The sequence below is a fragment of the Triticum dicoccoides genome, chromosome 3B (assembly GCF_002162155.2).
Source record: "Triticum dicoccoides isolate Atlit2015 ecotype Zavitan chromosome 3B, WEW_v2.0, whole genome shotgun sequence".
NCBI classification, from domain to species: domain Eukaryota; kingdom Viridiplantae; phylum Streptophyta; class Magnoliopsida; order Poales; family Poaceae; genus Triticum; species Triticum dicoccoides.
In genome coordinates, this window is record NC_041385.1 from 253994598 (window position 1) to 254005605 (window position 11008).

The window sequence follows — 11008 nt, forward strand, 5'->3', positions numbered from 1 at the left end:
TTTATTTAATCTGTTTTGCCACTGTTTTGAATTTTAAAAATAATTCAAACAATGCCAAAAACTCCTCTGAAAATATTTATGCTGCTTAATGGACTTTTCCAAAAGCACATAAAATGTTTCAGGGTATTTGGAAATATATTCTATACAAGTTATGAATATAGTTCCAAATGCAAATAAAGTAATGATTTAAATTCAGTGCTCAAAATATTCCTCAATAATGTTCATTATTTTTGGTTTGGTGCAAAACCCTTGCCAAAATATAACCAACATTATTTAAGGCCATTTTGAAAACATTGAATGCATTTTCCAGGGTTCTTTGCCCCTCTTTTATTTAAGTTTTTGAGGCTTCCAAAATTCCTCAGTTCAAGTTTCAGAAATTTAAATATGATGCCTGGATGAAGATGCAACTAATTACAAACAATATTCTAGGGCTGTGACAGCCTTCCACCCTTTACCAAGTATATAAGGTGCATTAATTAAACAGGAGATATTGTGATATCCCAAAGTATCCATGTTCCAACAAGGAACAAACTTCATCTTCACCCGCAACTAGCAACGCTATAAGAGGGGCTGAGAAAAAGCGGTGACATAGCCAAACAACGGTTTGCTAGGAAAGGATGGTTAGAGGTTTGACATGGCAATATGGGTGGCATGATATAGCAAGTGGTAGGTAACATAGCATAGGCATAGCAAAAGAGCGAGCATCTAGCAAGCAAAGATAGAAGTGATTTTGAGGGTATGGTCATCTTGCCTGCAAAGTTCTCAGAGTTGTCGAAAGCTTGATCCTCGTTAGAATACTCATCAGTTTCCTCGTGCACGTACTCGTCTCCCGGCTCTACCCAAAGCAAGAACACAAGCAATGGAACCACAATCAAACATGGAGCAATGCACAAGCAACATGATGCAATACATGACATGATATGCGAGATCTGATATGCAATGCTTATGCGTGCTCCGGAAGGGAAAATGATGAACAAGGCATCAACTTGGCAAACCAAGTATGCCGCTGGAAAGATGAGATGATTTCGGTTGAAATCGATATAAAGATCACCGGAATCGGATGCACGGTTTGCAAATGGCAAGCAAAACAAGAATGACACAAATCTGCGATTAACAGCACGAGGCTACTTACCATGCAACAAGAAACTATGCTACAGCACCCCAACATAAAAACAAAGCATATGGCAGTGATCTACAGGAGATGATTGACAAAAAAGAACACTGAGCTACGGCTAAATCACACCATAACAGGTTCAAACAAGCATGGGAAAAGTGCAAAAGATATCTGGTTTGACATGGCATAAACAGCATCAGGTAGCAATGTTCAGATCAAGGAATCAACATGCTATAGGAACTTATAATAGCAAAACAAGGCATGACATGATTCTACTCAAAGCATAGAACAAAAGTCCCTTACTGACCATGAGCCAAAAAGATCAGAAGAAATGATGGCATGCATGTAAATAGGGCATGGCATTGACAGAATTACGAAGGCACCTTCGTGAGCTCGATGCACTCACTACAGAGCATTTCATGATAAACTAAGCATACATCCATCAATAAGACATGGCATAGAAGCTATACATGGCAAGAACAACATCATAGCATACACGGATCAACTACAACAACCTTGGCAAAATTGAATAACATGTAAACAATCTGCCAGGAAACATTTTGTAGCGTAGAGCACGAAAATTACATGCTAGACTACTCCATAATTTCAAACAGGGGAATGAATGGATAGAGCATAACCATATGTTCAAAACACCCTTACTGAAGTATCTCAAAATAAGCATGGATCTCTCTGTAGCATCAAGTTTACATGGCATAAAAATAACAGCAGAACAGGGGCTGAAATCAGCAACATCACTAAGCCTAGTTTGCATGCTTGTGCTAGTCACCACAGAGACAACAAAAATACATATCATATAACCCTGTAAAGATGGCATGGCATAGTTCATAAGATGCACTCATCAATCATGGCAAAAATGACAAAAGTGCAAGTTCTGATAAGAATCTAAAACTAACATCACATAGCCCTCTTCTAACAGCATTTCGGGCATCAAGATGTGCTCAACTTAAAATGATGCAATGAGATGAAATGATGTACTCGTCGAGACGAACAGTTCGTATGCTATACGCCCAAAACGGAGCCACGAGTACAGAGTTATGGTGCGATGAAAATGCAACAAATAATCTGCAGAATAAATAACTTAGAGGATTTCGGGGGTCAACCGGATAGATCTAGGGTTCGTCACGCGAACCGAGGCGGCGGTGCGGCTCGCCGGAGAGGAGGAAGGAGGGCCGGGGAGGCGAGTCCCGACCGGATCCGGGCGGCGCCGACCCGGATCCGACGCGGGCGGCGATGGGCGGCGGGTCCGCGGGGTCGCTGGCGGCGCAGGACGGCGCCCGGGGCGGCGGTGCCTGGCGATGAGGTGGCGGCGAGTAGTGGCTCGGGGCGGCAGGGCGAGGGCGAGGGCGCGGGAGGATGAGCGGGCGCGGGCGGCGACGGCTCGGGCCAGGGAGGGCCGGCTGCGGGCCTGCGGCGGAGGCGGCGATGTGAGCGCGGCCCGCCACGTGGCAGCGCGCGATTGGTCCGGGGCGTCGGGCGGATGTTGTCCGACCGGACCGGACATGTCTGGTGGCGCGGAGAGGAGCGGGGCTAGGGTTAGGGGTGGATTTGATCCGGAATTTCGGGGTTTTTATAGGTAGAAGGAGCGAGGAAGCTCCGAATGAGGTGCGGTTTTCGAAAGATAATACCCTGCAGGGGTGTCCCAACTTAGCCCATCATAAGCTCTCACGGTCAACGAAGGATATACCTTCTCCCGGGAAGACCCGATCAGTCTCGGAATCCCGGTTCACGAGACATTTCGACAATGGTAACACTACTAGGGAAAAGCCTATACACAGAATCTTATCAGCAGCACGCTCCAAAATAACTCGCTGCTGCTAACTAGCAGTAGCGCGTACGGGCGAAACTCGCTGCTGAGACAAATATAGCAGTAGCGCGTCATCCGAAAGACGCGCTGCTGCTATAATTCCTACAAGGCCTCCGCGAGGCTAGTTATAGCCGCAACGCGTTAGAGTGATGCGCGCTACTGCTACGCGGCATAGCAGCGCATTTATAGGATAAGCGCTACTGCTAAGTTTCCTACAAAAATTTAGTCCCACCTCGCTCCGTGAAGAGAGTTTCTACCACCTTAAATATGTTACTTCTCACACTTTGACAAGCACTTGATCTTCATTGAACTCTATGTGTAGAATTTGTGGCTGCAATATGAGTCTTCACCTGTTCCTAAACCGGTGAGGACTCATATTGTCAAATCAGATTGTACACAAAAAGATCATTGATGATCAATGTGTTTTTGATATATTGAACAAAGTCTATTTTTGCATGCTGACACATAGCAGTAGCGCTTTACTGTGAAAAGCGCTGCTGCTAGATAGCTTAGCAGTAGCGTGTTTTCCCGAAGAGCGCTACTGCTAAGCCATCTATCTCTCTCATCTCCTCCCTTCGGATCCACTCACACACAGCCACTTAAAATCCTCTCCGGCCGATCCGTCTGCGCCGCGCGCCCCCGTCGCCCCTCCTCCATCTGCGCCGCGCGCCGTCACCTCCTCCTCCTTGCTGGACTCGGTACCGGCCTCCTCCTCCGTCCTCCCTCTCCACTCGCCGCTGGCCGGCCCCTCCTCGCTCCGCCTTCCTCCTTCGTCCTCCCTCAACTGGCCGCGCCGGCCGGCCCCTCCTCGCTCCGCCTTCCTCCTCCGTCCTCCCTCAACTGGCCGCGCCGGCCGGCCCCTCCTCGCTCAGCCTTCCTCCTCCATCCAACTTTCTTCTCCCTCCTCGAGTCGCCCTCCTTCTCCCTCCTTCTCATTTTGATTTAGTTGATTTAGTAGGCTAGTTGATTTAGTTGACTTAGAACATTTTGATTTAGTTGACTTAGTAGGCTAGTTGATTTAGTTGACTTAGAACATTTTGATTTAGTTGAGTTAGTAGGCTAGTTGATTTAGTTGACTTAGAACATTTTGATTTAGTTGACTTAGTAGGCTAGTTGATTTAGTTGACTTAGAACATTTTGATTTAGTTGATTTAGTAGGCTAGTTGATTTAGTTGACTTAGAACATTTTGATTTAGTTGACTTAGTAGGCTAGTTGATTTAGTTGACTTAGAACATTTTGATTTAGTTGATTTAGTAGGCTAGTTGATTTAGTTGACTTAGGAACATTTTGATTTAGTTGATTTAGTAATCCTTTGCACATATTGCTTTAGGAAGAATGGCGCCACCACCACCACTATGTCAACTGTGCAAGTCCAGATGCGCCAGCAGCCTTGCAACTGGCAAGCTGTTCTGCATCTAATTCCAGCTGAGTTTTCGTCATGCGGCGGTAAGAAATTAGATGAAATGTAATAACAATTTTATTTTTAGTGTTGGCATTACTACATTGTGTCATTTTGCTTATTTTACACAGATCGTCCCATGCAATGTGAGGTTGAAATTCAACAAGCTGACAGGAGACACTGTGACATTTGAGGCTCCTGGGGGGCTGTACACTATGGAGGTCGAGAAAGGACGCAATATGTCGCAGATTGGAGGAGATGGATGGGCCTGTTTCATCACTCGCATGCATCTTACTGGTGGTGAGTTGATCAGCTTCAACTTCCAAGCAGAAAGACCCAAGCTAGCTGTCATTTATCTCAACCTGGTGGAAGATGATGGAGATGAGGAAGATGATGAAGATGATGAAGATAATGAGGACCCACTCGATGAAGATGATGAGGACCCACTTCATGAAGCCATCGTAGCTCAAAGAACAAGGCTGAGTGAGGAGGAGGTGTCCAACCTGTGGGACATAATTCCGCCACGTGCTGACTTTGTCGGGGTGCCACTCGTGACCCGCTTGACAAATACCATGGTTGATCGACATGATATGGTATATTATACTTACAAATGCAAATTAATAGTGTGAATTACTTAGTGTATAGTCCAATGATATGGTATGTTGTGTGGAATCTAGTCGATGATATATAAGTTTTTGTGTAGAGTTCGATCACATGCTTATTAATTGATATGTGTTTCTTATTCAGAAATTGGCAAAGAGCATATCTGTGAGTTATGGTATCGAGCCTGATGAAGAAGGCTCAGCTGGACTACGCCTTACTGCAAGGGGCTCCGTCACAACCTGTACTTACCGCGTGGACACGGATGGTCGCACACACTTAAGCTCGGTTGGGTGGAAGAAATTCCTCGATGCCAAGAATCTTCATGTTGGACAGGCCATCCTAATTACTATCAGGAACACCAACCGCCCAGGCTTGAGGATGATGATTGTCTTCGATATCATCTAGAACTACATATGTGTGTGTGGCTATATCATCTAGAACTACATATGTGTGTGTGGCTATATCATCTAGAACTACATATGTGTGTGTGGCTATATCATCTAGAACTACATATGATGATCGTCGTCGATGTCATCTAGAACTACATATGATGATGGCCGTTGATATGACCATGTACTGTTTGAGGATGCATGTTGGCTATGCATGAAATTGTTATCTAGTACTCCCTTCATTCCAAATTACTCGTCGTGGTTTGAACTAAAACCACGACGAGTAATTTGGAACGAAGGGAGTACTACCATACCTAGTAATGGTTTATGAATTTGATATCTACTAGCAGTACCTAGTATCTAGTATCGGAAAGGAGAACTGAAAGTGAAAGGAGAACTGAAAGGGAATGGGGCAGTGGGAAAATGATGAAAGATATAGCAGTAGCGAGGGATGACGAAATCGCTACAGCTAGTTAATAGTAGCGCGTTCGCAAAAAGCGCTGCTAATATCGTCAACAGTAGTAGTGCGGGTTGGGGCCACGCTACTACTATGAGTTAGCTGTAGCGCCTTATTAGTAGCGCGGCCACCCGCGCTGCTGCTAGCCTGAAAACCCGCTCTGCTGCTAGCCTTTTCCCTAGTAGTGCAAAACTAGACCAGCAAAGCCGCCCGATGTGCCGACAAATCCCGATAGGAGTCACACGTATCTCATTCTCAGGGCACACCGGATGGGCAAGACGTCGGGTTGGTATAGACCCTGGTTGCCCAGGGGACGCCGGACATCGCCCAGGTTGGACCAGCATTCGAACGAACACTGGCCCGGGGGGGGTAAATAAAGATGACCCTCGGGCTCGCGAAAACCCAAGGGAAAAAGGCTTAGGTGGCAAATGGTAAAACCAAGGTTGGGCCTTGCTGGAGGAGTTTTATTCAAAGTGAACTGTCAAGGGGGTCCCATAAATCACCCAACCGCGTAAGGAACACAAAAATCAAGGAATATAACACCGGTATGACGGAAACTAGGATGGCAAGAGTGGAACAAAACACCAGGCATAAGGCCGAGCCTTCCACCCTTTACCAAGTATATAAGGTGCATTAATTAAACATGAGATATTGTGATATCCCAAAGTATCCAAGTCAGTGGCATACTTGGTTTTGACTTCATTAAAATGCATCAACCGTGTGTGTAGCTGTGATGGTCTCTTCTCGGCGGAGTCCGGGAAGTGAACACGGTTTGAGTTATGTATGACCGTAAGTAGTTCAGGATCACTTCTTGATCGCTTCTAGCTTCTCGACCGATGCGTTGCTTCTCTTCTCGCTCTCACTTGCGTATGTTAGCCACCATATATGCTTAGTGCTTGCTGCAGCTCCACCATATTACCCCTTTCCTACCTATGAGCTTAAATAGTCTTGATCTCGCGGTTGTGAGACTGCTGAGTCCTCGTGACTCACAGATTCTACCAAAACAGATGCATGTGCTGAGGATACCAGCGCAGATGGCGCGACCGAGCTCAAGTGGGAGTTTGACGAGGATCTTGGTCGTTACTATGTTTCCTTTCCAGATGATCTGTAGCGGAGCCTAGTCAGGACGATCGGGGATCTAGCATTTGGGGTTGTCTTCTTTTCATTTGGATTTTTACCGTAGCCCGTCTATGAGTGTATTTGAATGATGTATGATCTAAATTATGTATTGTGTGAAGTGGCGATTGTAAGCCAACTCTCTTTATCCCATTCTTGTTCATTCTTTGGGATTGTGTGAAGATGACCCTTTTTGCGACAAAACCACCATGCGGTTATGCCTCTAAGTCATGCTTCGACACGTGGGAGATATAGCCGCATCGTGGGCGTTACATGCGGGCTCCCTTCAGTACACCTTCATAGTACAGCTCGGCCTTGCGGTGCCCCTTACCCTCTGGCGGCCCCTCAATCATCAGCTTCTCCACGTCAAGCTTCCCCCAATGCACTTTTGCACGGGCAAACTCCATGAGCGCACCCTCTATACAGACCAATCGCTTAACAGCATCAAGCTGAGGACAGGCGCCCACAATCCGCTTCACGAGTCCGAAGTAACTGCTTGGAATTGGCTCCGCGGGCCACAGCCGGACAACCAAGTCCTTCATGGCTAGTTCAGCCGCCTGGTGCAGTTCGACCAGCTGCTTCAGCTGATCGATAAAGGGCACCGGATAGTTTGGTGCCAAATACTACGACCAGAAATTCCTCTCCGCAGACTTCTTCTCCTCGGTCCGGTCGAATTGGGCGGCATCTGATATGCTGCGAGGCAGATCCGCAAACGCCCCTGGAAAAACAAGAATTCAGCTTGTCGCTTAGAGTTCTTCCCACTATCATGTAAAAATGGCCAAGAATACAAAAGGCCTTACCGGCCGCAACTTTCCGGGCCTCTTGAACTGTCCGGATCCCAACTCAATGCCACGTCGATCTAGCATGTAGCACCTCATATCACTTTGCGGCCTCACGCACGGTATTCCCACGGGTGTCGCCTTACCTTTGCCCGGGACCGTTTGCGCCTCACGTATATGATAGTGTCGCTAGCATCCATGTGATAAGGAGCCCGCGCTGACATGGCTAGTCATAAACCCAAAGTGGCACAATCTTACAGGGACAGGCATCCATGACCCAGCATCGAACGTGTCGATCATCAGCGAGTGAATCCAGGCTGTAGCACTGGGCTAGCAGGACTCCGGTGATCCGGGCTGTAGCGGGCTACCAGGACTCCGGTATTCATTGCGTGACATTTCCCCGAAGGGACAGACACAGGAACAAAGAAGGACACATGCCGGCCAGCCTAAGTGTTCCGGAGCAGTAGCAAGCTACCATGGCTCAGTGGAAGCACTAGGAGACATTTCCCGGTAAGAGAGGCTACTAAGGATAAACAACTAGATAGTCAGATCCCACACATACCAAGCATTTCAACAACATACACACAATATGCTCAATATGTGCAAATACAACATGGCGTCACAACATGACTCTACAACTCAAGTATTTAATTCAATAGGCTCTGAGGAGCGAGATATTACAAACATGTGTCTCTCGACCCAGCATTCAGAGGATACAAGTCAAAGCACAAGCGGAAGCTTAACATGTCTGAGTACAGACATCTACAAATGAAAAAGGCTGAGAAGCCTGACTATCTACCAGATCCTGCCGAGGGCACAAGATCGTAGCTGAGGTAACAAGCTAAACGTCGAAGTCCATGAGGAACTACTAGTGAGACTGGCGTCTCTCTGCAAAACATAAAATAGGCAAACGTGAGTACAAATGTACCCAGCAAGACTTACATCAGAACTAACAACATATGCATCATTATCAATAAAGGGGGTGGTGGAGTTTAACTGCAGCAAGCCAGCTTTGACTCGGTGGCTATCCTAAACTACGACTACAAGTAACTCTTTTGAGGTGGCGCACACGAGTCCACATATTCACCATATCAATACACCACTATGGATCCGCTCCCGTCTCCCTACGAGAATGCCATCCATAGCACTCACGCTTATCTTGCGCATTTTAGAGTATCCACTTTCACTTGTCTATGAACTGTACAGACAACCCAGAATTCCTTTTCCACGGACACGACTATTCGAATAGATAATGTTAACCCTGTAGGGGTGTACTTCTTCACACACGCTCTCGCCACTTACCGCCATGTACACCTCGTGTATCTCGGCAACCTTCAAGCGGAAGCCTGGCAAGGGAGTCGGCCACGACCTGACTAACCACACAAGTCTCTCGTCCAGGTTTATCGCCTATTCGGGTTCCATCCGCAAGGAGATCCGGCCGGGGTGTCGCTCATGGCCCCAAACGATGTGAGTAGGGTTCCCAAGCCCACCATTCGGGTGCCACTTGGTGCACCGTGCCACTGTGCCTAGTCTGTCCGAAGCCCACCTGTACCGGGTGCCACTTGGTAGACAACTAACACTACCTACAAACACCAGAAACTAGTTGCAACTCCTGGACAGAGATCAGGTTGATTAATAAGTCGAGAGGGGCACTTAAGCATTCCAATGCGTGGTAGTAGCTGTTCATGGATCACAAACACAGAACTCAGTTCCTAAGGATGGCTGCAATGAGACAACCCACCATGTACTCCTACATGGCCTCTCACCGCTACCTTTACCAAATCGTGTTCACACACTTAGCTCTCAACAGTAGGACATGTTCACACACCTCCAATTCATCCCCGATGAATCAGACCTGACACAACTCTAAGCAATAGCAGGCATGACAAACAAGCATGAATGAGTAGGCACATCAGGGCTCAAACAACTCCTACTCATGCTAGTGGGTTTTATCTATTTACTGTGGCAATGACAGGTCATGCAGAGGATAAAGGGGGTTCAACTACCGCAGCAAGTAACAGTTGTATCGTTGTTGTCCTAATGCAGTAAAATAGAGCAGGAGCGAGAGAGTAGGATTGTATCGGAATGAACAAGGGGGTTTTGCTTGCCTGGCACTTCTGAAGATAATATAGTTCTTCATCGGTGTCATCGATCACATCGTCGGTACGTCGTCTACTGAGAGGGAACAAACATCGGCAAACAAGGAAGAACAAAATCAATGCAATGCACAATATGATGCATGGTCATGACATGGCAATATGCTGTGATTTGAGCTAATGCAACTAGCAGCAAGTTAAATGGAGTTGGTTTGAATCAAAGATTCAAATTAAAACTCCATATGTGAAGGTTTAAATGTCATTTATATAATTTGGCCTAAACAGCAGCTATAAGTTGTTCTAATATGCATGAAAATGGTACAGATGGATAGATTGGATTTTTCTGATCATTTTTCATATATAAATTATTTCATTTGAGTTACGGTTGAATTTCTATGAATTTTAGAAGTTAGCACTATTTTCTGGAATTTCCTGAAAAAGAACAAATCCAGAAAATAATTAACTACGTCAGCACTATGTCACTATGACGTCAGCAGGTCAACGGGGCGGTCCAGGTCAAACTGACCAGTGGGTCCCGCGTGTCAGTGTCTAGTCTAATTAACAGATTTTGTTAAGGCTAAACTAATCCTAAACCTTGGTAATTAGCAGGGGCTGGCCCCACATGTCAATGACCCAGGGGAGGGTCAAACAGGGGTCAAACCCGGGTCAACTCGCCGGAGTTGACCCGCGGCTCGTCGCCGGCGAGGCCAGAGATGGCGGAGGCATTCGGGTTTCGTCCCACGACGACCAAATCGAAGGCCGAGGCCATCTACGGAACGAGGAGACTCGTCCGCATCGAATGGTGCGAGCGGGAGGAGCTAGGGTGGAGCGAGCTCACCGGAGTCGAGCTCGTGGCTGCGCCGGTGTTTGGGTGTGACGCGAGCGAGAGCTAGGGGGCACGGGAAGGCGAGCTGGGGCGTGCTACGGGTTCGTGGGGAGGCACTCAGTGCAGTGATGTGGTCTACTGCAAGCTTCAGCAGCCGTAGCCACGGCGGCGACATGGACGGCGGCGAAGAGCTCTCGGGCTCGTTGCGAACGGCGGCTAGAGAGGGAGGTAGGGCACGGGGAGAGGGGGAAACGATGGCGGAGCTCACAGCAGGGTCGGAGAGGGGGTCAGCGAGCTCGGGGAGGCCCTGTGGACGACGAATCGGCGGCGACGATCTCTGGTGCCCGACAATGAAGACAACAATGATGGCGACGAAGCGGGGCCCTCCGACTTGTTTCCTTCG